The sequence below is a fragment of the Mesoplodon mirus genome (assembly GCF_964341445.2).
Source record: "Mesoplodon mirus genome assembly, chromosome: 3".
NCBI lineage: Eukaryota > Metazoa > Chordata > Mammalia > Artiodactyla > Ziphiidae > Mesoplodon > Mesoplodon mirus.
In genome coordinates this window covers 136,757,505-136,762,949 of record NC_138978.1, presented here as the reverse complement: position 1 = coordinate 136,762,949, position 5,445 = coordinate 136,757,505, and the positions used below count along the sequence as shown (strand labels likewise).

At 43.1% G+C, this 5,445-nt stretch overlaps 1 pseudogene across 1 annotated transcript; it reads left to right on the top strand.

Moving 5' to 3' along the window:
* Positions 1-278: 278 nt before the first annotated feature.
* LOC309800878 (3-hydroxyisobutyrate dehydrogenase, mitochondrial-like) lies at positions 279-5,057 on the top strand (annotated as a pseudogene). Its single transcript has 2 exons — positions 279-323; positions 1,111-5,057. The product of its transcript is annotated as a 3-hydroxyisobutyrate dehydrogenase, mitochondrial-like (transcript).
* The last annotated feature ends 388 nt before the right edge of the window (positions 5,058-5,445 follow it).

Sequence of the window (5,445 nt, the reverse complement as noted above, 5' to 3'; positions counted from 1 at the left end):
ATTTTGTGATCAAATAAATATTGATTTTATTAACAGTTATTTTAAAAGTTTACAAAACTTATAAAAAATGTTAAGGCTCTATCAGCCTCATCAGTTGTTATTTCTTTTCTAGAATCTTGGATAAAGGAACAGTCGTTTGAGGGGAAACATGGTATAAAATGGGAAGATAATCTAACAGTAAAGATAGTTATATCTCTTCCTGTGTGATGAACTACTCCTAAGCTTGGTGGTTTAAAACAGCAGGCACTTTATCTCCTCACAATTTGTGAATCAGCGGAATGGGCTGGGATCTCCTGGGTGGATCTATCTTGCTTTCACCTGAGGTGACTACTGAGGCTGCCATCATCTGGTTGCTGGACTAGGGCTGGTTGCTTTCACATGTCTGGCCATTGGTGCTGGCTGTGGCCTGTGCCTAGTCTCCACTAGGTTAGCCAGGCTTCCTAACATGTCAGGTTTCCATGAGGACAAGCCCTAAAGCACGAGTACTCTCCAAGCTTCAGCTCTTGATATGCCATTGGGCCAAAGCAAGTCACGTGACCAAGCCCAGGTCAAGGTGGAACAAAACTACACAGGGTGAGAAAACGGGGGGAGGGGCATTTGCACTGGGGGTCAGTAGTCTAACAAACTGCTGCAATAACTATATAAAGAAAAACACCCCGGAGGACAACTGGTAAAAAATAAATGTGTGCGGGGTGGGGTGGGATTTGGCATAGGGGGGCAAAGGCAGTAAACAGGGGCTACCAAAATCTGAAGATTCTGGAATTTTTGGAAAATCCACTGGGATTAAAGGAGTTACACAACCATGTTCTGACACCAGAAGAAAGGCGCCAGTTGAGCATCAGGGAAGTCTAGCGCTCTTCCTCCATCGCATCAATTTTCACGTTTCTTTGACTCAGCATATTTGTAGAATGAATCATGACTTTCTATATTAATTCAGTTTTTCAAAGAAATAGTGACCTCGCTTCTATCTGCTGTGCCACAAAAATGCCGTAGAAAAAAATTCCTTCTGTTAAGTCGCTCACTAGGTGAAACTGTATGTGTAACCTAGTACCAAAGAGGTATTAAGAATCGCCACAGCCGAGCCGGCCCTCCGCATCACGCACCCTATAGCAGCCAGTGGGTGAGCCGGGAGTCGAGGAGGTCACCGTGAGAAGGAGGGGCGCGGGCAGCGTGGCAGCCTCCTTCCATCTCCGTGGAGCCACCTCCGGCCTCCGGTACAGGGAGTCGTCTGCAGCAGCCAGTGGTGGCCAGCCTTGCAGCGCTGTGTTCTAGGTCAGTAGCTTCCAAGACTCCAGTTGGATTCATTGGAGTAGGCAACGTGGGGAGTCCAGTGGCAAAAGAGCTCATGAAACATGGCTAGCCACTCACCGTTGTTGATGTGTTCCCTGATTCATGCAAAGAGCTTCTAGATGCAGATGAACCCTGTAGTGTCTTCTGCAGGGGATGTAGCCGAAAAAGGTGACAAAATTATTACAATGCATCAATGCACTAGAAGCTTATTGTGGAGCAAATGGAATTCAAAAAAAAGTGAAGAAAGACTCACCATTAATAGATTCCAGTACTGTTGATCCTATGGTTTTCGGAGAATTGGCCAAAGAAGTTGAGAAAATGGGAGCGGTTTTCACGGATGCCCCTGTTTCTGGTAGTGTGGGAATGGCTCGATCTGGCAACCTCACACTTAGGATGGGAGGGGTTGAGCTGCTGTGGTGCATGGGCTCCCATGTGGTGCATCGTGGAGCTGTTGGGACTGGCCAGGCTTCGAAGATCTGCACAAACTTGCTGTTAGCTATTAGTAGGATTGGAACTGCTGAAGCTATGAATCTGGGACTCAGGTTAGGGCTTGACCCAAAACTCTTGGCTAAAATCCTAAATACGAGCTCAGGACAATGTTGGTCAAGTGACACTTATAATCCTGTACCTGGGGTGATGGATGGAGTTCCCTCGGCTAATTACTATCAGGGCGGATTCGGAGCAACACTATAATGGCTAAGGATCTGGGATTAGCATGAGACTCTGCTACCAGCACGAAGAGCCCAGTCCTTCTGGGCAGTCAAGCCCATCAGATCTGCAGGGATGTTGTGCGTGAAGGGCTACTCAAAAAAAAAGACTTCTCATCCGTGGTCCAGTTTTTGCAAGAGGAGGAGACATTCTGAGTTTGCCCTCTGGCTGTGAACACTGAAACATTGAAACCAAACTGTGTCTTGGAGCCCCTTATGGCTCACTCCACAGGAAAATGGGCTTAATCAAAGGTCAACTGTCTGCTTTTGAGTGTGTAGGTCAGGGGTTCCCAACCCCTTGGCCTTGGACGGGTACCAGTCCACAGCCTCTTAGGAACCGGGCTGCACAGCAGGAGGTGAGTCGCAAGCAAGCCAACTAAGCTTCATCTGCTGCTCCCTATGGCTCACATTACCGCCTGAACCTCACACACCCCGCCCCCCCTCCCTGGAAAAATTTGCTTCCAGGAAACCGGTCCCTGGTTCCAAAAAGTTTAGGCACCTCTGGTCTAGGTCACAGTAGATCCTGGGATTTTTCGCCCATTCTAAACTGCTTATTCTTTTTATCTATTTAGCAAACATATCATCTGTAATTTTTTTTTCTGCAAGCCACTGATGGTAACTGCTAGCTAGCTAGCTGATTGGCCTTTTTCAAAAGTTTGATTCCTGAGCATCTTCAGCTAAAACTCTGCCTACTTCACTCAGGATATTATTTACTCCACTTTACAAATAAAACTAAAATTGTTTTCAACAGGATAAAATCTATCCTCGAGGAAAGAAAAGAAATTGGTGTGAGAAAAGATATTAGAGAAAGGGGAAGTAGAGTGAATTACTACCTGTGTCCCTCAGAAAATTTGTCCTGTTAAATAACCCAGTGGTGATATTCTTGCATTGAGATTACTGGTTTAATTTCTAGGAGTTGTTAAAGCAAGAGAACTCCTTGCTGCATGTTATGTAATTTGGACTCTGTTACATTATCTTGTTGTGCCCCTCTTGTAACAACTTCCCATACTCAGCAAACTTGTTTTTTTCATATTTTTGCTTCCTTGTCCATTTTTACTGCATATTTTTTGACTTCAAAAGAATGACATCTTTAGAACTGTTTCAGAGCCAACGATGATATGTGCTTTAGATAATTATTACACTATGCTAAATATAACCATATTCTTTTGAATTCAAATAAATTTCTATGCTGATATAAAAAGAGAGGCACATTTCATCAATGTTTAAATAGTATCCTTCTTCCTCTAAAACTTAAAATAGGATTCAGTCTGATTCCTAAAGGGTTATTTTCTTCAACAACAAGAGCTGACTTAGGCCATTTCTTGGCAGTGGAATCTGAGCATAGAGGTCCCTGTCTGACTGCCCTTTGTTTCTCACTCACAGTATCCTGGGTGAGTGTAATGGACGGGCGTGCCCTTATGACTTAGCCCACTGCTACTGCTCCTGATGAGGGCTAATGGTGTGGGCCACTTTAACTCCTGCCCAGCAAAGTGCTGACATCTGGGGTTTCCTATCAAGTTTACCAGATATTTCACAGTAATTTCATAATTTACACAACATAAAAACACTGATTTTGAGCTTAGGAAAGCATTTCATTTAAACAGATACAGAACACTACTCTACAAAATGGTTTAAAATTTGTGAGCAATTGCATTAAATAAACTCTAATATAAATTAATCTAATACAAGTAAACTAATAGTTGCAAAGCTACTGGTTGCTTCAGAAGCGGTGGCTACGGATAACTTCAAAGTTGTTTCCTCAGTTCATTAAGAGGAGGAACTATTTGCTGTCAGCTTCTTCTTGGGGAAGCTTAGTTTGATGCTGATTCGCGTTATGAATGTATAGGAACCATTACTGGTTCTTCCTTTCCATATTCAGTGCACCATTATACTTCTATCCTCTTAAGATCTGGATATCTGTTACTGCTACTGTTGGCTGGAGCCTGGGAGGAGGAAAGCTATCAAGAAAAAAGGTCAACAAGTGTTAAAGATTTTTAGCATACCACTGAGACTTTTTATCAACCATAACCATAAGAAATAATAATTAAAATTACTTATAGCCTGGTCAGTGAGACCTTGAGTAAATTGTGGAAGCATCCATGTTTCATAGAGTTTCAGGGGATGGATATTTCCTGTTATTAACTCTATATCCTCTTCAACTGGAACAGAGAGACCTTTCTCTGTTGAAGCAGTTTTGTCTTTTTCCTGGGCATTTTCAGTTTTCTCTTAGGAGAGACTTGTAAAGCTTACATATACAAACTTACACATACACGAATAAAGCAAAGAAGGGATAGAGCAGTCTTGAGAGGACACGGTTTTGTAGCAGGCACACAAGACAGAGCTAATACTCCCTGATTGCATTTGCCTCCCTAGCCCCATCTCCTTTGTGGAAAGCATCAGCATTCTGACTGGTCTCTGCACCCCACTAACTGGACGGAACACTGCATTGGCATTCTTAGGGAGCACTGATGGTCCCTCCGGAAACTGTGGTTAGAGCTTGTGCAGCCAAAGTGCACAGGAAAGAATCAAATATACTTCATATAACATGCTTACTCTGTTTTGCTTAATTAGCACTTATTCCCTGTAAGAGGCTGATTTCTGCTTTGACAGGGAGTAATCGAACTCGGTATTCACGCAAACCATAAAATTAAAGTTAACATACCTCAGCTTTTCATCCTACTGGAAGAAATGTATGAAATCTAAAGTTATTTTTTAATTGCTGCTGTTTAGAACGCCTGAAGCCCATTTGCTGAACTTGTTAAAGAGCAGTGTTAATGAGGGTATTTTTCGTTTCTTTCTTTTCCGACCACAGCATGAATTCTCAGCCCAAAGTGTGCCCTGTTTCCCACAATAGAGACAGGGGAAAAAGTGCGAGTCTCTCACCACAAAGCATGAGACAACTACAAATACTTCTCTCCCAGAGTTAACATTGATGAGAGTCTTTGTGGAAAAGAACTTCCTCTTTTTGCGGGAATACAGTAGAAATGCAAGATGTATTCTCCACAATTTCACTATTGGAAAAATAATTTCATAGTCTCTCTCTCTCTCTCTCCCTCTCTCTCTCTCTCTCTCTTTCTCTCTCTCTCTCTCTCTCTCTCTCTCTATATATATATATATATATATATATATTTTTTTTTTTTTTTTTTTTTTTGCGGTACGCGGGCCTCTCACTACTGTGGCCTCTCCCGTTGTGGAGCACAGGCTCTGCACACACAGTCTCAGCGGCCCTGGCTCACAGGCCCAGCTGCTCCGTGGCATGTGGGATCTTCCCAGACCGGGGCACGAACCCGTGTCCCCTGCATCAGCAGGCGGACTCTCAACCACTGCGCCACCAGGGAAGCCCCATAGTCCATATTTTTTATTGGTCTTCTTAAAAAGTGTTTAAACACTTAAACACAGTGTTTACAATAAGGAGTAAAAGAGAAGATTTTCAATGTGATATTTCAAG